Source organism: Dipodomys spectabilis, unplaced genomic scaffold, assembly GCF_019054845.1.
Source record: "Dipodomys spectabilis isolate Male_0828 unplaced genomic scaffold, ASM1905484v1 ptg000498l, whole genome shotgun sequence".
In the NCBI taxonomy this organism is placed as follows: Eukaryota; Metazoa; Chordata; class Mammalia; order Rodentia; family Heteromyidae; genus Dipodomys; species Dipodomys spectabilis.
In genome coordinates this window covers 1,465,583-1,489,902 of record NW_024871175.1, presented here as the reverse complement: position 1 = coordinate 1,489,902, position 24,320 = coordinate 1,465,583, and the positions used below count along the sequence as shown (strand labels likewise).

Sequence of the window (24,320 nt, the reverse complement as noted above, 5' to 3'; positions counted from 1 at the left end):
AGCAAGAAGAGCCTGGAATGATGTATGCCATACCCTAAAAACAAACAACTATCAACCAAGTATACTGTATCCAGCTAAACTCTCCTTCATAACTGAAGGCCAAATAAAAACCTTCCATAGCAAAGAAAAATTGAAACATCTCCACCAAACCAGCCCTACCAATGATTTTTAAAGATGTCTTACACATAGAAAACAAACAAGACCACAATAAAGGCCAAGAAACAGCACCCAAACTGAGAATCCAAGAACCATAGGAAGAACCCAGATTTCACAACCCCCAAGAAGGTGGAAAACATAGCAGGAACTCCCAAATACTTCTCAGTCCTATCTCTTAACATTAACGGACTTTACTCTCCAATTAAGTGACATAGACTGTCTAGTTGGATTAAAAAACAAGATCCTTCTATATGCTGCCTTCAGGAGTCACATCTTGTCCTTAAAAACACACACATTTTCAATGTGAAAGGCTGGAACAAAATCTACCAAGCAAACGGCCCCCATAGACAGGCGGGAGTTGCAATCCTAATATCAGATAAAATAGACTTCAAATTAAAATTCGTGAGAAGAGTTAAAGAAGGTCGCTACATACTAATTAAGGGATCTCTCCTTCAGGAAGATATTACAATACTAAATATCTATTCGCCAAACAATGGAGCACCCAAATTTATCCAAGAAACACTGCTTTCCCTCAAATCCCATATAGATCCAAAGACATTAATTGTAGTGGATTTTAACACACCACTCTCCCCACTAGATAGATCAACCCAGCAAAAACTCAACAGAGAAACCGCAGATCTAAACAGCTGTATAGATCAACTAGATTTAACAGACATCTACCGAACATTTCACCCAGCAACATCAGAATACACGCTTTTCTCAGCAGCACATGGAACATTTTCTAAAATAGACCACATTTTAGGCCACAAAACAAACGTGTCTAAATTCAGAAACATTGAAGTTATATGTTGCATTCTTTCTGACCACATGGGAATAAAATTAGAACTCAAAATCAAAAGCCACCAAAGAAAGTCCGGTATCACATGGAGGCTGAACAACACAGTGCTGAATCAAGAGCTGGTCATGGAAGAGATTAGAAAGGAAATTCAATGTTCATGATATTCAACAAAAATTAGCACACAAATTACCAGCTCCTCTGGGACACAGCAAAGGCAGTACTCAGAGGCCAATTTATAGCTCTGAGCTCCTATATCAACAATTTGGAGGTATCTGAAACCAACAATTTAATGACACAGCTAAACCTCCTTGAAAAGAGCAGCAAGATAATCCCCAATCCAATAGATGGAAAGAAATAATTATAATTGAATCAGAATTAAATGAATTAAAATCCAAAAAAATTATAGAAAGAATCAACAAAACTAAGAGTTGGTTCTTTGAAAAACTTAACAAAATTGACAGACCCTTAGCAAATCTTATCAGAAATAGAAGAGAACACACCCAAATAAATAAACTCAGAGATGAGAATGGAAACAGCCTCACGGAAACAACCAAGATTCAGAACATTATAAGGGAATACTTCTCAAAACTTCATGAGAACTTGACAGAAATTGACCTTTTCCTAGCAAATATTGACATGCCAAAACTAAACCAAGAAGAGTGAAACCATCTTAACAGGCCCATATCAAGCATTGAAATAGAAATAGCAATAAGAGACCTCCCAGCTAAGAAAAGCCCAGGACCAGATGGTTTTACAGCAGAATTTTACAAGGTCTTAAAAGCAGAGCTCACACCAATACTCCTCCAACTCTTCAATGAAATTGAAAGAGAAAGTTCACTACCGAACACATTCTATGAAGCCAGCAAACCCTCATCCCAAAACCAGGCAGGGACTCATCAAAGAAAAAGAACTATAGACCCATTCCTTTGATGAACATAGAGGCAAAACTTCTCAACAAAAGTTTGGCCTATCGACTTCAACAATTCATCCAAAAAATCATAAACCACGATCAAATAGGATTCATTTCAGGGATGCAAAGAGGGTTCAATATACTCAAATCAATTAACATAATCCATCACATCAAAAGGAGCAAGGATAAGAAACACATAGTTATGTGAATAGGTGCAGAAAAAGCAATGGACAAGATCAAATGCCCCTTTATGATGATGGTTCTGGAAAAGCTAGGAATCCATGTGACCTTCCCCAATACAATAAAGGCTGTATATGACAAACCTACAGCCAGCATTATACTTAATGGTGAAAAACTAAAGCCATTTCCTCTTAACACAGGAACAAGACAAGGATGTTCACTCTCTCCACTTCTCTTCAATCTAGTATTAGAATGTCTATGTACAGCAATAAGACAAGATGAAGACATAAAGGGGATCCAAATAGGGAAAGAAGAAATAAAACTCTCCCTCTTTGCAGATAACAAGATCTTATATTTAAAGAATCCCATAGTATCCACTCCCAAATTACTCAAGTTGATACAAAACTTTGCAAAGTAGCAGGGTATAAAATTAACCCCCAAAAATCAATGGCTTTTCTGTATAACAACTATGAGAAAAGTGGGGCTGAAATTAGGAAAGCAACTCCATTTGTAATAGCTCCACAAAAATTTAAATACCTAGGAATTAACTTAACCAAAGAAGTAAAGGATCTCTATGATGAAAACTTTAAAATCTTGAAAAAGGAAATCAAAACAGAACTTAGAAAATGGCAAAACCTCCCATGCTCCTGGACTGTAAAGATTAACATCGTGAAAATGGCAATACTTCCCAAGGCTATCTACAAATTCAACGCGATACCTATCAAAATTCCAACCTCATTCTTCAAGGAAATAGAAGAGGCAATCCAAAAATTCATATGGAACAATAAAAGACCCCGAATAGCAAAAAAGCTCCTCAATGGAAAGAACACTGCTGGAGGAATATCAATACCAAATTTCAAACTCTACTATAAAGCCATAGTAATCAAAAGAGCTTGGTATTGGCATAAGAACAGACCTCAGGACCAATAGAATAGAATTGAAAATCCAGAAATGAACCCACAGACCTGTAGCCATCTAATCTTCGACCAGGGAGCTAAAACAATAGAATGGAAGAAAGACAGCCTCTTCAGTAAATGGTGCTGGTAAAATTGGCTAACTACTTGTAGAAAACTAAAGCTAGATACTTATATATCACCCTGCACCAGAATCAACTCCAAATGGATCAAAGACCTCGTAGTCAAAGCAGACACTCTGAAAGCATTACAGGATGGAATAGGAGAAACCCTGGGTCTCCTTGGCTCAGGCTGAAATTTTCTGAATATAGACCCGGAAACACAACAAATCAAAGAAAGGTTGGACAAATGGGATTGCATGAAGTTTCAGAGCTTCTGCATGGCAAAGGACATAGCTAGCAAGATCAATAGAAAACCCACAGATTGCAAGAAGATCTTCACTAGCCATACAACGGACCAGGGTCTCATATCTAAAATATACTTGGCACTCAAAAAATTAAATTCCCCAACAAAAAATTCTCAAAGAAACAACTGCACAATAAATAAGTGGGCTAAAGACTTGAAGAGAAACTTCTCTGAAGAAGAAAGATGGATGGCCAATAGACACATGAAGAAATGCTCAACCTCCCTAGCCATAAAAGAAATGCAAATCAAAACAACATGGAGATACCACCTCACCCCAGTTAGAATGGCTATATTCAAGAACGCTAACAACAACAGATGCTGGAGGGGATGTGGACAGAAGGGAAACTTACTTCATTGTTGGTGGGAGTGTAAACTTGTTCAACTAATTTGGAAAGCAGTATGGAGGTTCCTGAAAAAACTTCACATAGAGCTCCCCTATGACCCAGCAATCCCACTTTTGGGCATTTACCCAAATGTTTACAAACAATACCACACTAAAGCTACCAGCACTACTATGTTTATTGCAGCATTATTTACCATAGTTAAGATATGGAACCAACCCAGATGCCCCTCAGTAGATGAATGGATCAAGAAAATGTGATATATATACACAATGGAATTCTATGCCTCCATCAGAAAGAATGACAGTGCCCTATTTGTTAGGAAATGGAAAAACTTGGAAAAAATTATATTAAGTGAAGTAAGCCAGGCCCAAAGAAACATAGGTCCCATGGTTTTCCTTATTTGCAATATCTAGTATATGTATGAGTCAAGCGGAAAAGTTCAGGTAATGTGATGTTAGCAAAATGAACCCTTAGATATGTATTTTAATGTTTTTTTATTTCATGCATTTGTTTCTAACTCATTTATAAGATTATTTCTTTGTTGCTTTGTATGTCCCTCCCCCACATTATAACCCCTTCTTTCACTATATTTGATGTCAGTATAACTTGTAGAGGAGATGGGGAAAAACAAGTCGTTTAAGGATACACGTGGACCTGTTGCAACAATGAGAAGTACAAGTTGTCATTTCGAAAACGAGCTTTACAACGTTGGTGCAGGGGGGGAAGGGGGGAGGATTGGGTGGGGGGTAGGGAGGAGGCTGGGAAGGGGTGTGAAGGTTAAACAAAGGAGGAGGATGCAATGCTTGATTATAAATGTATGCATTATCCTGCCCATGTAGTTGTAACCCCTCTGTACAGTATGTTCACACAAAAAAATTAAATTAAAAAGAAGGTGAATATCTGGGAGGAACACACCCCCTCTGACACACGTACATCCGGCCTATCCCCCCCACCCCAGCTCTCAACAGGACTCACAGGGTGATCACATTTCCCAGCTCTGCCAGCATCTGCTGGTGCTTCCAGTCCATCTGGTCTCCTTGTCCTCCCCAACAATCCACCCATTCGCCCCGAAGCATCTAGGCTGGAAGTTGGGAGTCTGACCATGTATTTAGCTTTTAGGACCCAATCAATTTCCCCAACACCGCCCCCACCCAGGGTCAGAAACCCCACTGTGTCCTGACCTAAGGTTTTGGTGAATAAGGAATTAAGGCTGGTTGTTCCCAAGGGGAAGGGCTGGCCCTGGGGAAGGGGAGAGATGGGTTGTGCTGTGTCATTAGACTAGTGTTCCCCTTGGGTGGGAGTCCTTGGTTTTTACAAGGGAACAGGGTATGGGAACCTTTGTCCTTCAGCTTGTACATTGTCCCACATGAGGAACCAACAAACTTAGGAGAGGCACTACTCTGAGTCTGTGTGTGTGTGTGTGTGTGTGTGTGTGTGTGTGTGTGTGTGAAAGAGAGAGAGAGAGAGAGAGAGAGAGAGAGAGAGAGAGAGAGAGAGAGAGAGAGAGAGGGAATCTTTCTCCTTGTACAGCCTGACTGTGCTCAGGTGAGTGATCAATTGGCAAATTGCAGGTGCTGCATGGATGATGAGACTTCTGTCACCGTTCTGGATTTGTGTGTGTGTGTGTGTGTGTGTGTGTGTGTGTGTGTGCATGTGTGTGTGTGTGTGTGTGTGTGCATGTTTGTGTGTGTGTGTATGTTGGGAGAGCAGGGAGATGAGAGCAATGAAAATATATTTAATTCATAATGTCTAAAAACAGCTAAAGCATTTGATTTCTGTGTGTGTATTTGTTGTTGTTCTTTTTTCAATACCTAGTACTAGCCCAGCCACAATTTTTGTGTTCTCCTTCACAGTTTCTTGGCTCCTTTATGGGAAGATTTCAGTAGACATTCCTTTCCTCCTATTTCCACCTCTCTCTTCCCCATTTCCTATAGCCCACAGTAGATGCTGGGCCTGCATGTGCCTCCCCTAGGTAACCTGTTGAACCCTGGACTAGAGTGGACACGTGTCCTTCTATCCACAGCCAAAAATTTCGTGAGGTGAGTGTGACCACAGCCACACTATTCCAGCCAGACATTCTGCTTTTGTGTTTATAGTTGGAGCTAATTCAAGGGTTGGGAATGTGTCTGCCTAACAAAATTAGGGAATGAGGTGGGGGAGAGGGTAGGGCAGGGCCTGTGAAGCTATGACATGGCAGATGGTTCACCATGACCGAGGATGAGAGGGGAACCTTATCTAGAGCATTTATGATCTCTGTGGGCATTCAGGCACAGGGCTCTGGACACCCACTGGTGGAATGGATTCCCTCCTGGGGCATTTCACCAGTTTTCAATCCTCCTGGGACTCCTGCAGACTCCAATCTGTGTCCCCCCTGGGCTGTTTCCAGCTGGGCAGTGGTACGCAAGTCCATTCCCCCTCCTGGAGTCCTCTCCATATCAGGAGGTGCCAATTAGCTAGGGCTCACTGAATGCCAGTTTCTGCAACCTGCCGTAGGCTGTCTGGAAGGAAAAGGGGACCACTGACTTGGGAAGACTTTAAGTTTGATTGGGACAGGGTGTTTCTTTTATTTAAGTTGGCAATTTTCACTAACGCCTTGGATTATGGGTCAAATTAGATGGATGATTTCAACCGCCAACAAATGATGTTCAGAGGTCAGGAAGATGGCAGAGGAAAAGCTGGCAGGTAAACGAACTCTCCCATAGAAAGCAGTTTTAGAGTTCCAGTGAACACTCCTAGGCCAGAGAATTACAACAACTATACAATTACAGCACAGAGATGTTGGCCAGAAAGAGAAAATCCAGGCAAAAAGACAAATCTGAGCACTTGCTTGCAGCTGCAGCGGCGGCGGCAACAGCGGTGGCAGCTGTTGCCATATCTTCAACACAGATAGTTCGGGACAAAGGTGCCAGACCCAGCAGGCGAACAGGTACTACTTAACACCAGCAAGAACTGACAAGGAGCAGATATCTTCACCCTGCAGATCGCAGACCAGAGACGACCCAGGAACCTACCCTCTGGCGTGAATAGAAGCCTGACACCCTCACTCCTCAGTGAGCAGAGGAGAGAATGCACCCATCCCCGACCCCACTACCAGAGATCTCCATCTTTGATACTGACAAAGGCTTGGCTGAGCTGCCAGCTCCAACTCAGGCCTTGGGAGAAAACACTACAGTCATTTAGCAGGTCACGGGAATCTACCCAGTCCTGCAAGGCACAACACCACCCAGGAATAAGGCACCCACCCCAGGCAGAAGAAAATCTGCCACCAGGAGTTGCTTTCTTCACTCGGTAAACAGAACCAGAGGCTGCCCCTACCTAAAACAGCCTAGATAATCCATTGAAATTCAGTAAGCATAAACCCTGAGAAAGGCTCCAGGTTGGGCTCTGTGACTGTCTCAGAAGCTAGGCCCTCAAGGAAAAGCTACTGCTTGCTGAAAGGCCTCAACTCTACCCAGAAACTAGCCTCAACACATCTCCATACTAGAGGAAAAAGCCATCTCCCTCTTTTGCGATGCTCAAAACAGATCCCTCTCCCACAGAACTAGGCTGGGAGGAGGATCATAAAATCCTGGGTAAAGCAGAGCATTTTTCTGCTTGCCCAAACAAACTATTTAATAAACCAATCAAGCCACAGGAAAACCCAACACCACAAGCAAACCAGAGACTCCACCAAGAGACTGGTTATGGACACAAGGGAGATACCGAATCTTCCGATCTCCTCCAAAAAAAAAAATCAAAGGACTTTCTTTTTGTTGTACCTTATTTTTTATTTCTTTTTAATTTTTAATTTTTAAATTATTTTTTCTTTTCTTCCTAGTATAATTTTTATTTTAGGTGTATATGTGTGTCTGTGCTTTTTTTAAAAAAATCTCTACTGACCTTTTGATCCTTTTTTTTTCTTTCTTTCTTTTCTCATTCTTTTCATTTCTTCTCTTTCATTATTTTCTGTGTGACTTAATTGCTGTCCTGCTCACCCTCAAATATACCCGTCATCGATTATTAGATCTTATCCTCTATTGTGTACACACTTAATCCAGAAATAACTCAACTCAAAACCTCTTAGACTTAAATTCCTTAATAGCTATATTACATCTTTATACCCATATAATATTTTAAAACTTTTTTGTTTTTCTAGTTTTTCATGTCTCCTTTCTATCCCTCCCCTCCTCTCATCCCATCCCATTCTTCTCTGAATAATACTCTTTCAAACTTGCAGTTTTTAAGGGTTTAACTTTTTAATTTTAATTTTTTCCATTTTTTCTTGTATCTTTTTTCTTTTTCTTCTCTTTTTTCTTCTTTTTTTCACTCTCTCTGCTATCATTCTGTCCAATGCATTACCTTCTTTGAGATTAAGATATGGTTAATTCCACTCTCCCTCACTTTCCCAAATCCCTCTAGTCCTATTTTCCCCACATTGTCCCTAAACCTAATAATTTCTGGTTGCCAAATTCTCCTTTGTGGTTCTTAGGCCATTAAGACATAGTTTTTTGATGTTCAATAGATTGTATCTCTTGAACCAGATTGTATCTGCAGATTTTGGACTATGCAACTATGGACTTTTGTTGATGTTTACCTTAAAATAGTGTTCTAGAACAAAATTGGTGTTACTCTCATCCCAAATAGGCAGAACAAGCCAGGAAAACACAAAAAAAATGGCAAGCCCGGGGAACTCAACTCCCACTCATGACAATCAGGGGACAGAACAGATAGTGAATAATCCAGAGGAGAGTTCCTGAAAGGCTCTACAAACACTACAGTTAAACAGGGTAAATAAAAAGAGTGAAAACTAGCAAATGTCTCAGTGGGAGAGAGAGGAGTCAAACAAAAGATCAATACAGGAGTCTCCTGAATGTGAGGAAGCTACTCAAAGATTGATACAGGAATTGCTTGCACAGATTGAGAACACTCAAAGAGAAAAAAAGGAATTGCGTAAGCAAGTTGAGATCAGTCAAAGAGATAGACAGGAATTGCGTGAACAGGCTGAGAACACTCAAAGAGAACTACAGGAAATGTGTGAACGTGAGGATGCTTATCAAAGAGAAATACAGGAACTGAAATCGGGATAAGAACAGACAAATATTAAAGGAGGCATTCATGAAATCCATAAACAGAGAGCTGAAAGACATCAGTGAGACCGCAAAGGGAGCCCAACAGAAGGAATGGGAGTCCAAGGAATCCATAAACAATCAACTCAGTGATTTGAGAATAAACACAGAACACCAAATTAAGAAGTAAAGAAGTCCTTTCAAGATCTAGAACAAAGTTCCAGCAAAGAATTTTAAGTTCTCAAAGCCAAGCAATTACAAGGAAAAGAAATAAAAGGCAAAGTAGAAAGTCTTGAGAGTAGAATAGACCATGCAGAAGATCGAACTTCGGGGATTGAAGACAGCCTAGATATTATAGAGAATGAACATACAACCATCCAAGACAAATCCAAGATATATGATAGATCTATTCAACACTTGGAATATACCATCAGAAGGCCTAATCTGAGGATAATGAGTGTAGAGGAGAACCTAGAGACAGAGGTTAATGATCTAGGAAATTTGTGTAACAGGATCCTAGCAGAGAACTTCCCAAACGTGCAAAAAGATAGGCCTATTCAGATAAAAGAAGCTTTTAGAACCTAAAATAGACCAGACCAGAACAGGACATACCACAGTCACATTATAATCCGTACAGGATCAATTTAGGCCAAGGAAAAGATCCTTAAAGCTATCAAGGAGAAAAGACCAATCACCTATAAAGGGAAAACATATAGAATCACCTCAGATTTCTCAGCAGAGACAACCAAGAATACTGTACCCAACTAAACTCTCCTTCATTGTGGAAGGTAAAATAAAATTGATCCATAGCAAAAAAAATTGAAACAATATATCTCCACCAAACCAGCCCAACAAAAGATTCTTAAAGATGTCCTACACATAGAAAACCATCAAGACCACAATAAAGACAAAGAAACCACAACCAAGAATCCAAGAACCATAGGAAGAACCCAGAAGCTGCAGCCCCAAATTAGGTGTATAAAATGGCAGGAACTCCCAAATACCTCTCACTCATATTTCTCAACATTAATGGACTTCACTCTCCAATCAAGCGACATAGACTCTCTAGTTAGATTAAAAAGCAAGATTCTTCTATCTGTTGCCTTTAGGAGTCACATCTTGCCAATAAAAACAACCACATTTTCAATGTGAAAGGCTGGAACAAAATCGACCAAACAAACAGCCCCCATAAACAGGCGGAAGTTGTAATCCTAATACCATATAAAATAGATTTCAAATTAAAATTAGTGAGAACAGATAAAGAAGGTCACTACATACTAATTAAGGTATCTCTCCTTCAGGAGGACATTACAATTCTAATTATGTATTTGTCAAACAATGGAGCACCCAAATTTATCCAAGAAAACTACATTATCTCAAATCTCATATAGATCCAAAGACATTAATTATTGGAGACTTTAACACACCACTATCCCCACTAGATAGATCAACACGGCAAAAAACTCAGCAGAAAAAAATGCAGACCTAAACAACTGCTTAGATCAACTAGATTTCACAGACATCTAACAAATATTTCACCCAGCAGCATCAGAATACATATTCTTCTCAGCAGCACATGGAACATTTTCCAAAATAGACCACATTTTAGTCACAAAGCAAACTTGTCCAATTTCAGAAACATTGAAATCATCCCATGCATTCTCTCAGATCACAAGTAAATAAAATTAGAACTCAAAAACAAAAGCCACCAAAGAAAATCCTGTAACACATGGAGGCTGAACGACACACTATTTAATCACCAGTGGGTCATGGTAGAGATTAGAAATGAAATTCAAGTTTTCATGATATTCAACAAAAATAAGCACATAAACAATCAGCTCCTCTGGGACACAGAAAAGGCAGTACTCAGAGGCAAGTTTATACCTCTGAGTTTGTACATCAACAAATTGGAGAGATCTGAAACCAACAATATAATGAGACAGCTGAGCCTCCTTGAAAAAGAGGAGCAAGATAACCCCCAATTCAGTAGACAGAAAGAAATAATTAAAATTAAATCAGAATAAATGAATTAGAATCCAAAAGAAACATAGAAAGAATCAACAAAACGAAGAGTTGGTTCTTCAAAAAAATTAACAAAATTGACAGACCCTTAGCAAATCTTATCACAAAAAGAAGAGAACACATCCAAATAAATAAACTCAGAGATGAGAATGGAAACATCACCACAAAAACAATCAAGATTCAGAACGTTATAAGGGAACACTTCTCATTGAGAACTTGGCAGGAATGGACCTTTTCCTAGCAAATATTGACATGCCAAAACTAAACCAAGATGATTTAAACCATATTAATAGGCCCATATCAAGCATTGAAATAGAAACAGCAATAAGAGACCTCCCATCTAAGAAAAGCCCAGGACCAGATGGTTTTACAGCGGAATTCTACAAGGCCTTCAAAGTAGAGCTACGCCTTCAACTCTTCAATGAAATTGAAAGAGAAAGTGCACTACCAAATTCATTCCATGAAGCTATATTAACCCTCATCCCAAAACCAGGCAGGGACTCATCAAAGAAAGAGAACTATAGACCCATATCTTTGATGAACATTGATGAAAATCTTCTCAACAAAATTTTTGCCAATCGACTTCAACAATTCATGAAAAAATCATACAACACGATCAAGCAGGATTCATTTCAGGGATGCAAAGCTGGTTCAATATACTCAAATCAATTAACATAATTCATCACATCAACAGGAGCAAGGATGAGAAACACATAGTTATCTGAATAGATGCAAAAAAAGCAATTGACAAGATCAAATGCCCCTTTATGATGAAGATTCTGGAAAAACTAGGAATCCATGTTACCTTCCTCAATACAATAAAGGCTGTATATGACAAAACTACAGCCAGCAGTATACTTAATAATGAAAAACTAAAGTCATTTCCTCTTAACTCAGGAAAGAGACCAGAATGCCCACTCTCTCCACTTCTCTTCAATCTAGTATTAGAATGCCTAGCTACAGGAATAAGACAAGATGCAAACCGAAAATGGATCCAAATAGGGAAAGAAGTAGTAAAACACTTCCTCTTTGCAGATGTCATGATCTTGTATTTCAAGAATCCCATAGACTCCACTCCCAAATTACTCAAGCTGATTCAAAACATTGGCAAAGTATCAGGGTATAAAATTAACCCTCAAAAAGCAATGGCTTTTCTGTATACTAACAATGAGAAGAGTGTGGCTGAGATTAAGAACGCATCTCCATTCGTAATAGCCCCACAAAAAATAAAATACCTAGGAATTAACTTAACCAAAGAAGTGAAGGACCTCTATGATGAAAATTATAAAAACCTGAAAAAGGAAATCAAAAGAGATCTTAGAAAGTGGCAAAAACTCCCATGCTTCTGTATTGGAAAGATAAAGATCGTGAAAATGGCAATACTTCACAAGGTTATCTACAAGTTCAATGTGATACCTATCCATATTCCAACTTCATTCTTCAAGGAAATTAAAGAGACAATCCAAAAATACATATGGAACAAGAAAAGACCCCGAATAGCAAAAATAATCCTTAACAGAAAGAACAGTGCTGGAGGAATAATAATACTAAATTTCAAACTCTACTACAAAGTCATAGTAATCAAAACAGCTTGGTACTGGCACAAGAATAGACCTCAGGACCAATCGAATAGAACTGAAAACCAGAGATGAACCGACCTATAGCCATCTAATCTTTGTTAAGGGACCTAAAAATAGAAGGGAAGAAAAACAGCCTCTTCAGTAAATGGTGCTGGCAAAATTGCTTAACTACTTGTAGAAAACTAAAGCTAGATCCTTACATATCACCCTGCACCAGAATCAACACCAAATGGATCAAAGACCTCGGAGTCAAAGCAGACATTCTGAAAAGATTATAGGATGGAATAGGAGAAACCCAAGGACTCCTTGTCACAGGCCAAAATTTTCTTATTAGAGACCCAGAAACACAAGAAATCAAAGAAAGGTTGGACAATGGAATTGCATGAAATTGCAGAGGTTCTGCATGGCAAAGGACTTAGCTTGCAAGATCAATAAAAAGCCTATGGATTGGGAGAAGATCTTCACTAACCATACAACAGACAAGGGTCTCATATCTAAAATACACCTGGAACTTAAAAAATTAAATCTCCCAACAACAAATCCTCAAAGAAACAACTGCCGGATAAATAAGTGGGCTAAAGACTTAAAGAGAAACTTCTCTGAAGAAGAAAGAAGGATGGCCAATAGAAACATGAAGACATGCTCAACCTCCCTAGCCATAAAAGAAATGCAAATCAAAATAACATTGAGATACGCCCTCGCCCGAGTGAGAATTGCTGTAATTAACAACTCTAATAACAACAGATGCTGGAGGGGAGGAATACAGAAGGGAGCCTTACTTCATTGTTGGTGTGAGTGTAAACTTGTTCAACCACTTTGGAAAGCATATGGAGGTTCCTAAAGACTCCACATAGAGCTCCCCTATGACCTGGCAATCCCACATTTGGGCATTTGCCTAAATGATCACAAACAAGACCACACTAAAGCTACCAGCAAGACTATGTTTATTGCAGCTTTATTTACCATAGCTAAGATGGAACCAACCCAGATGCCCCTCAGTAGATGAATGGATCAAGAAAATGTGGTGTATATACACACTGTAATTCTATGCCTCCATCAGAAAGAATGACATTGCCCCATTTGTTAGGAAATGGAAAGACTTGGAAAAAATTTTATTAAATGAAGTAAGCCAGGCCGAATGAAGCATAGGTCCCATGGTTTCCTTTATTTTCAATATCTAGTATGTTACTTCCATAAAAGAGCCATTAGTGAAGAACCCTTTGCATTTACAAAACAACTTCAAACGCATCCACATTCTTGATGTGACACATGCTTTTTGTTTGTTTTTTTGTGAAATGTATATCTAACAAGCATTTCCACAATACTGATTTTCAGTCAATATGATGGGATATTCAAACCTAATAAATATGGGGTTGATTATCTTAGTGAGAATAGATATGAACTTACAAAGGAAGTTATTTTCAACAGAAATCTGGAAAGAGTTTATCCACCTTGTGCTGCAAAGAAATAACCAGAAAGTAATACTTGTGTGGTCTGGTCGGTCAAACTCACTCCATGAGTATATCTTAAATGTATAAACAATTTAAGAGGTCAAATACATATTTTGTACTGACAATCATCTTACGGCAATAACTTGCTGCCTAATTATGTCTGTATCTTCTCACCTAACATATAATAAGATCTGAATGTGGTCTCTTTTTATATAAATTAATGTTGTAAATGCTTTGATTATGATGATGTTATAATTTGACAACTAAACTGTACAGAAGGGTGGTTCCACTGAAATGACATGACAGAACACTGATAAATAAAATATTGCAACACAGTTAGCTCTTTTTAGCCTCAACTTGTCCACATTGGCAAGCAATATTGCCACATCACACGCACACATATACACATACATGTGTGCACATGTACACAAACATATACATGCATGGTAAATTCAGGGTTTGTTGTACAAAAAAGTTCAAATAAAATATTAGTGATTAGGACAAATGATAATTTTCCTTATTACAAAATAATACACAATCCAGTCACTACGGGTGTTACATTTTGCTTGCTTTGCCACATGTGACCACTTAATTTATTTTAATTAATTAATTCATTCATTTGTTTGGTGTTAATATTAAGGCTTGAACTCAGGGCTTGGCTCTGTCCCAAAATTTGTTGTTTTTTCGTTTTAGTCTTCTCAAGGCTAGCATTTAACATCTTGTACCGCAGTTCCATTTCTAGCTTTTGCTGATTACTTTCAAATCAGAATCTAATGATTATTTTTTGCTTGGATTGGCTTCAAATCACAATCCTCAGATATCATCTTTCTGAATAGCTAGGATTAAAGACATGAGCCAACAGTGTGGCTTCTACTTTTTCCTCTATAGTTATCTAAAGCACATACTTTGATAGTAATTTAAAACTTCTTTAGACCATAAACAAAAAATACCATGATATAATATGAGAAATCACTATTGAACATATGAACTTTAAGAGCTTTCTAATAGATTCATTAATTATTGTTATCCAACATTAGAAAAAATATATAATGCAGTAGTAAAATAGAAGTCCTTTGTAGGACTACTTAAATTCCTTGATTTTTTAAAGACACTTGTTTTCATCTAAAATGCAGGCCTGTTTATTGTCTTAATGTGATTTTCATGATTAAAGTTGCTTGGTTACAAGTCGAAGAGGATTTGTAGTATTTGCTATCAATTAAATCTCACCTTTTCTTCTTGGAGAATATAATGATTAAAGCAATAATTCAGAATCAGCAAGCAATAGTTCAGAATCACACTTCCAGTGCAAATGGCAATATCATTTTCCACAAAGTTTTGCCACAGATACAATCTGCCTGCCTTTTCTAGCTGCTTTCCTAGCCTGGGCATATTCCTTAATTGTACAGGAAAAGTGTGATTCAACTGATTTCAGTCAGATCTGTTACTAGAATTATTAAGGATTTAGATTCTTGTCTGTAATTGGTAAAAGCCATTTCTCTTTATGTAAGCTACTAACAATGTATGTACTAATTTCAAGTAAATACATACATTCTATTTCCAACTTTTCAAAAAATAAAATTTTGTTTGTTGTATAAATTAATCAGTGGTATGGATTTTGTGGCTAGCTAAATCATTGCACATCTGTCTCTCTCTTCCTTTCTCTCTTTCATGGTTCTCATAGATAATATGATTGCTTCATAATTATCCTAATTTATTTTGCTTTTTTATTTTTGGTTGCAACATTTCACTTTCTGCTCTGCCATTTCTCAAATCATTTAAATAGAAGGCATTGTTTCATATTTTCTCATTCCTAGAATAAGCTGAACCTGAAGACACCACTGGTCCTCATTTTCAGTCTGTACCTTTGAATACTGAGGAACATCTTTCCTCTTCTCTCCATCAATTCCCTATTCCCCAGTTAGAATAATTTAGAATAGTAAAAAGACAAAAAGAGAATATAAATGATGGTGAAAAAACATATGCAAATGTTCATTGGATATTTCTGACCAGTTCAAACTATGTGAACTACTAGGGAAATACATGGACACCTCATTCCCACTGGCTCTCAAAGTCATTGGTTAGGCAACTCTGATGAACAAGTGAGGAATGGTATCAATTGCAAGAAAAAAATGGAGAAGGATCCAAGCAAATTTCTTCTTTGGGCTGCCAAAAATAATCGGCTTACTACAGTGCAGAGACAACTTCTCAAAAATGCCACTCATGTGAATATGAGATATGACAATGAGTATATCCCTCTTCATCGAGAAGCCAACAGTGGACACTTAGACATTGTCCGTGAGTTGGTGGCTCAAGCGGCACATGCAATAACTGTAGATGGCTGGACAGCCCTTCACAGTGCATATATGTGGAATAATGCCAGAGTGGCTTCTTACTTACTTCATCATAATGTAGATACCAATGCCAAAACTGAAGGCCTCTTGAACCCCTTGCACCTTGCTGTTGATACTTGAGATAGCGAAGATATGCTGGATCTCCTTCTGTTGAAGCATTATGTCAAACCAGGCCTGAAAAACAACTTGAAAGAAACTGCATTTAGTATTCCCAAAAGGATAAATATGTATCACTACATCTTTGAAGTTGTGGAAGGCTGTACAAATTGTTCTCCTAAGTCCTAATGGTTAGGTGAAGTTTCTTAAATTTCAAAAATGTCAGTCCATACTTTGTGCACATACAAAATATTTTCACAATCTAAATAACAGCAATATCCTTTTTTGGTCGGTTGTGGGGTTTGAACTTTGGGTCTCTGCACTATCCCCGTACTCTTCAGTTCAAGGCGAGTGTTCCACAGCTTGAGCTACAGCTTCACTTCCAGTTTTCTATTGGTTCATTGAAGATAAGAGCCTTACGGACTTTCCTGCCTGGGCTGGCTTTTAACTTCAATCCTCAGGTTTCATCCTCCTGAATAGCTAGCATTACAGGCGTGAGGCACCGGCTCTTACTGTAAAAATTCATGGATTCCGTGGAATTCTTCCAAGTAAATTGCTTGCCTTTGATTTCAAAATGTATTCAAGAAGTTTTGTATACATCTATAATGATTTCTACAGACTTTGTGATTTTTTTAATCAGAAGTAATTTAAACTTATCTGTAGTAAAAAACTAAAGTATTTCTGCTCATTGTCTGAAAAAAGCGTATTTTAAAATATTCTATATTCTATGTTTGTATAATGTCCATAATCTATTTTATTCTTCCTAGATATATTTTGAGTTTTACATTGTTTTATAATATGTAGGTTCATTAATGTGTCCTTTCAGATTACATTCCATATAGAAACAGTTTAAGATTCCTTTATTTCCTAGGTCCTTATAGTATGATATTTTTTGGGATAAAATATCAATGGTGTCAAATTTCAAAAGTTTTGTAAAGGTTATGTAAAAGGTTTTGTAAAGGCCTTTCTAAGGTGAAGATTTAATACACTGATGTCAAACTTACTTTTAATTATATGAATTACGTGTATTGTTACACTTCTAATTTTGTAATCAACTTTTTTAATAACTGTTTTTCTTTTCTTGTATCTGAAGAATGAAAAATATGGAATACTTCATAAATTTACATATCATCCTTGTGCAAGTGCCATGTTAAACTTTTTATTGAAATTAGTGCATACACTGCTGAAACATGTAGTGTCCTCTAAATTTAAGTAGTTAATGATGCAATCTTATACAGGCTTATATCCTTGTGTGCTTATTTGTAACAAGAAAACCTTATTGTTCCTAACAATGCTATTGATCTTATTTCCCTATAATTCTCGGAATAGTGGAAAAAATTATATTTTTCAGTCGATTGCTTACATTTGCAATTTTTTGTCAATGACTATTTATTTTTATTTTTTTATTTTATTTATTTTATTATTTTTTGTGAACTTACTGTACAGAGGGGTTACAATTACATGGGCAAAATAATGAGTACATTTCTTATCAAGCATTACAGCCTCCTCCTTTGTTTACCCTTCACATCCCTTCCCAGCCTCCCCCCGCCACCCCACCCAATCCCACCCCCCCCTCCGCACCAAAGTTGTAAAGATTGTTTTCGACATGAAACTTGTACTTTTCATAGTTGCAACGGGTCCACCTCTATCCTTAAGCGAATTGTTTTCCCCATCTCCTCCACAAATTATACCGACATCAAATATAGTGAAAGCAGGGGTTATACTGTGGGGGAGGGACATACAAAGCAACAAATTAATAATCTTATAAATGCATTGGAATCAAATGCATGAAAGAAAAACACATTTAAGTACATATCTAAGGGAACATTTTCCTAACACCTCATTATCTGACCTTTTCTGCTTGACTCATACATATACTAGATATTGCAAATATGGGAAAACATGGGACCTATGTTTCTTTGGGCTTGCCTTACTTCACTTTATATAATTTTTTCCAAACCTTTCCGTTTCCTAACAAATGGGGAAATGTCATTCGTTCTGATGGAAACATAGAATTCCATTGTGTATATATACCACATTTTCTTGATCCATTCATCTACTGAGGGACATCTGGGTTGGTTCCAGATCTTAGCTATGGTAAATAATGCTGCAATAAACATAGTTGTGCTGGTAGCTTTAGTGTGGTTTTGTTTGTAAACATTTGGGTAAATGTCCAAAAATGGGATTGCTGGGTCATAGGGGAGCTCTATGTGAAGTCTTTTCAGGAACCTCCATACTGCTTTCCAAAGTGGTTAAACAAGTTTACACTCCCACCAACAATGAAGTAAGGTTCCCTTCTGTCCACATCCCCTCCAGCAGCTGTTGCTGTTAGAGTTCTTGATTTTTAGCCATTCTAACTGGGGTGAGGTGGTATCTCAACATTGTTTGATTTGCATTTCTTTTATGGCTAGGGAGGTTGAGCATTTCTTCATGTGTCTATTGGCCATCCTTCTTTCTTCTTCAGAGAAGTTTCTCTTCATGACTATAGCCCACTTATTTATTGGGCAGTTATTTCTTTGAGGATTTCTTGTTGGGGGATTTAATTTTTTGAGTTCCAAGTATATTTTAGATATGAGACCCTTGTCCGTTGTATGGCTAGTGAATATCTTCTCCCAATCCGTGGGCTTAATTATTATTAATCTTGATAGCTATGTCTTTTGCCATGCAGAAGCTCTTTTTCATTTGGGATTTGATCGTACTTTCAAATATTTATAGCTAGGTCCAAAGTTGATGGCTTTTTCAAGTACTTGTGGAGATAATGGATTCAAAGTAAGCCTTGCTTAAGAGCTACTTCTAAATTTCTGCAGATGAAATTTTTCCAAATGAGGTCTTACTGACACAAATATCTACCTGATCCTTTACCCTTCTTCCATGTAGGAACAGGCCAACAAGAATATCTTACCCTGACACCCTAGATTGTCTTACTGGAATAAAAAAATGTTGGTTACAAGGGATCACAGAGAGACGAACAGTTCAGACAATACTGTACAGACTAGAAGGTATTTTATCAGAATATAATTGTTTTCTATACCTACCATTTCAAAAGTAGCTAAAGCCAAGAAGGTGAAAAAATTTTCATATGCATGATTACCTAATGTACTGGCCTGTCTACCATCCAAGTAGGCAGGAATTTACGCTACTGTCTTTCTATCACCAAATATTTCATAGTTGCAGAAGTCCATATGTTTCTCCTCGTTATTGGGCTTTAAATTGGTAATGTTTTAATCACAATGTTTCCTCTTGCCTCCAGGCTGTAAATCTACAAAAATATTAAACCTTTAGTTGTAACTCTATCAAACACTAAGGTAGAGATAATGGAATAATACTTTAAAACAGAGTTGCCTTTGATAACCTAACCACAAAAGAACAAGGCATAACAAATGCCTTTTTTATTATCTTATATATAGTCATATATTTTATCTTTATATGTGCTGATTTTTTTATTTTACATGGTGAAACTTACTAGAATTAGTTGATAATTTGACAAATGAATTGGTATTTCTTTATTACAGTAAGTAGAATTGGAATATAAACAATTATGTTTAGAATATACATTAGAATATAAATAGTATCAATGCAATGTCTTCGGTATAAACTTGTGATTCCGTCTAAGTGTTCTTGTTCTTCTGAATTCACATGGATAAAAAACAATGTTTTCCTCTAACTATAATGGATTTTATTCTGCTGCTCTGTTTATTGTTTTAACTCGCTTGTCCCAAAATGATTTTCTTCATATTTCTGAAGCATTCCTACTGATTATGCACAAATTTTGCTGATATGATATCTAAAAAATATTATTCTTCGGCAAGACCCTTGAGTCCTAGGATCCCAGGTTCCAGTTACCTACATGATCACCTAGGCCCATGCAACAGGCAAACAGGAAGTAATTGAAAACACATCTCAATTCCTCATTTCTCATATTTTAGGGCCCCAATTCCTTGAGATGCAAAAATTAGCAGTAAGCAATTGTAAAACGCAAGGCAACTTAAAACGAAAGATGAAATCACAAAATCTGAGAGAAAGTACTCTAATTCAAACTTTCAATTTACAGATGACCAGCCCATAGGAGTGAACAAGATCACAAAGTGTCATAAAAATAACACTCCCCCTAGTGACTAATGAAATATTTAGGTCCAGAATAAGTGGGCCAAAAAATAGTTCCTGGAAGGAATCCTTAATTGGTCTACCAAGAACCAGAAAACTTGACTTAGAGGTCAAATGTAATTCAGAAAAACAATTATTGAGAAGATCCTTAGGGCTTCAAAACACTGGTATTTCAGTACAACTTGGGTCTGTGGTATAAAAATGTTGTTACTCTCAAACCAATGATAATCTCCATTTAATCTCCTGAAAGTGTATTCCTTTCAAATAAAATTTTTAAAATCACATTCAGCAAAATAACATTTGACAAGTAGATGATACTTACATTACAAGCTTTTCAAGTGTAGGGAGCAAATTACAATAGAGTTGATTTATTTAACCAGCACTAATGCCAAAAAGGTTCAATGATTCATTAAAGTGTAGAAATAGTACCACCTACCATTTGTGTTGTTCAGTAGGTGCCTTCCAGAAATGTGTTAAACAGATAAGCCTCCCATATTTCAAACCCAAAAGTTAGCTAAGAAAGTAAATTTCATCACTTAATAAAGTACATTTTAAAAAGTCACAAATAATTGCCTTATCATATGTTGTTTTATGTTTTCCCTATCTGTCTAACATAGTAAGAAATATGAATTTAAGTCTTGAATTTGGGTACTCTTCATAGATGAGACAAACATAAAATCTGTCTTCTATTTCTATCATATTCCTCTATAGTCGTAAATTTAGTTTTCTTCTTTTTCCAAAACTTATAGGTAGTAGAAAGTATTATCCCATGTAAAAAAACATAATCACAAACCATTGTACAAAACCATTTATAAAAGCTGGTAGTTAGGAATACTTTCTAAGCCATTTTTAAACTTTCTTGTTGACTGAAGATTAATCTTCCAAATGGATGATAATAAAATCATGTCTAGGTGCTTCACGTCTCCAGTCTTGCAAATAGTTAATGCAAATGAATGAATTATGGAAATGTAAGCTGACATCAGTTCAAATATATGCAACATTGACATTCCATGGAATGTATATAAAGCTTGTAAACTGTTAACAGACAGTTTAACAGAATGACTATTAGGAAGTTGAAAGCAGAGAGAAATAATAGTAAAGACATGAAATGAATGAAAAATGGAACAAGGGGCTAGTACACCTAAAATACTCAATGTACACGTATGATAAAGGAAGTGATAAATCAGATATAAATCTTGGAGAGGGGATTGGTTGAGAATGATAGGAGTGACTGATCTAGGAGCATTGGACAATTAGATGGATATATTTAATTGCAACACACTTGCACAACCTTTTAAATTCAGTTAAAAATAAAACAAAAAACAAAAACACACAAAAATCACAAACAAACAGCTATCTCTAGAGAGTACGAATATGACCTCTCAAAATTTTAAGCAGTTAATGAAGAGCAGTTTTGGGAAAAGCAAACTAAGCTGTTCAAAGTGGGCAGTTAGGTGTAGGGGAGAATTTTGAATAGACTTAAGTAGATTGTCTCAGATTATAAATCATCTACATCTGCTGCAAATATTATCTTTCTTCTGCGAGTTCTCTTTGTCTGAACTGGATACTCCAGTCCTGAGACACACTTGATAGATTGTGAAGATAGAATGGAAGAAACAACCTCAAGGACCCATTACGCCACTGGACAGAAAACAATCCTCGATTGTTACTCTCATCTCTCTACACTACTCTTTCTTCATACTTTTAAGTAAATTCATTTTGAATTATATTGTTCCTTCTTTGTTTTGGCAAAGTAATTGGTCAAAGTAATTCCCTAAATATTATTGGCCATTTTTCCATCATGCTGTTTACATGTCCAAACGAGTCCAGTAAACTTCCCTCTTGCATTTGGTTGCCATGAAACAACATCTATGTTAATGAGGAGAAATCTAATGTAAACCTTTTCTCCAGAAAACCAGTCCAAGAAGCTGTGATCACAAATATTTGGCTTCATTTTTTTCCTTTTTCTTTTACCTTGAAAGTCTTCTTGTGTCTAAAGCCCAGAAAAATAAGAACTCCATCACTCTTTGGTTCAATCAATTCAAAGATATATTTTGCTAACAAGATGCTTAGAGGAAACCGAAAAATTCTGCACTTTTATGTTCTCTCTTATGACTCTCGTTAGATACCATATCAGGAACAGTGAAGTGATTCTTTGCAAAATTATTTCAATAGATTATTTTTCTCTTGATCTTGCATTTGCTCTATAATATGTATGGAGGAGAATAGTATTAAATCACTCATACCTGGGAAGACAGTGTCTGGGAAAAAGGACAATGCTTACATGTTCTACTTCTATGTCCTCCTCTTAGCTCTTGCCTCATTTCCAATTATTCACAGCTTCTTGGCTTCAAGTCTAGTGAAGCTGAAGGACTGTAAGTCCTCCCCCACTGCTACATGTTCATGATTTCTCTTTTAAAAGTCTTTTAAGTTGCCTCTTTTGGATGTGGAATTTATTTTCATGTCTTCATTCAATCTGTTCTGCATTGTAGTGAGCCAAATCTGCTCTGTAAAATCACTTTAGGACGCAAAAATATTGACAAAATGTATATCAAAAAGTTTTGGCCTCCCTCCACTGCTGAAGCCAATACACTTAGCTAGGGCTTCTAAGAACACTGTTTTCTCACATTTTCAATTTGTTCAATTCTTTTCCGAACCCAAAACTTTTTTGTCTTATGTAAGAAGAGAAGTCTTCACTACCTCACTATTATATTTTGTGTGCCACTTACAAATGTGAAATTATTGGTTTGAAATATCCAATAGATTTTTTCTGTGTTTCACAGCTTCACGTGTAAAGATATTGTAGAAAGTCTTACAAAAAGAAAAGTGTAAATCCAATACCTTCTTTCATTGTTAGGGCACTTTCTCCCTAAATATTTTGACCCAAATTATCTTTTTCAGAGTATTACAGTTTGGTAATTAAAGGTTAATTCACAAATTTTGACGTCTTATTTTTTATAAACTTTGAATTTATATTCCCTACAACCTTGTTTCACACAGTGAGAGGATATTTCCCAGGTAAGGACAATTCTCAAGGGAACCTACAGAATTTACAGCAAGGTTTCTGAGGTTTGTTTAATGTGAAAAAAGCCATCTTCATCCACATTGCTCCCTCTCTACTAAGTCTCTTTGGATTTCTTTGCATGAAAACCTATTCTCCCAGGGAATTTCTTAATAGGCTAAGTTGTTAAAAAATTTGAACAATTAAAATTTAACTGTCATAACTTTAAAATTATTTTGAAATTCCTTTATCAGAATCACGAATTCACCAATCCTAATTACACCTTTACCATAAAAAAGTTAACACGTTTTTTTTCATGTTATAGTGTCCATGCAACTATTATTTTCCAATGGCTTTGTTATGCATACATATGACCATTTAAGCTGATGCTGAGCAAAATGAACTCCACGATTTGGAAACAGATTTTTTTCATTTGTGGTTGTTGTTTTTGATGTAATATGTGATTTCTGTTTTCTTTGGGTTTTTCCCCTATGGTTTATCCCTGCTGTATTTGATTTTGTATTGTATATAAATTACCTTAATTAGGAACGGAAGAGGAAAAACAAAATGGTGAGCAAAGGACAAAGGGAAAACCAATGCAATAGCAATATGCACAAGACAATATGTTTGAAATGTACATTACAACTTGTGAAGGGTGAAGGGGTAAAAGAAAACTGTGAGAAAAATGAGGTAGGAGTAACAAGTTTGAAAAGTTAAGAGTTCACTACCTTACAACTACTGTAACCCCACTGTACATCACTTTGGTAATAAAATTTTAAAAATAAGCTGCATAATATATAAATTCACTGTACTGATATGGTAAATATTATTCTTCATGTAGTAACTTTTAAAAGTCAATACTATTTGGCATCTAATTTGAATTAATTACCCCTTCTTTATCAGTGGACCATCAACTTGACTGTTATCCAACTAGACAATATTTTCACAATGAACTTGCCAAT

General features: G+C 36.8%; 2 pseudogenes; one reads left to right on the top strand and one right to left on the bottom strand.

Annotated features, from left to right (window-relative positions):
* The window catches only part of LOC122098977, a 37,595-nt pseudogene extending 21,153 nt beyond the window's left edge, over positions 1 to 16,442 (top strand).
* A 908-nt stretch (positions 16,443 to 17,350) lies between these two features.
* Positions 17,351 to 17,450, bottom strand: LOC122098992 (annotated as a pseudogene).
* Between the last annotated feature and the right edge of the window lie 6,870 nt (positions 17,451 to 24,320).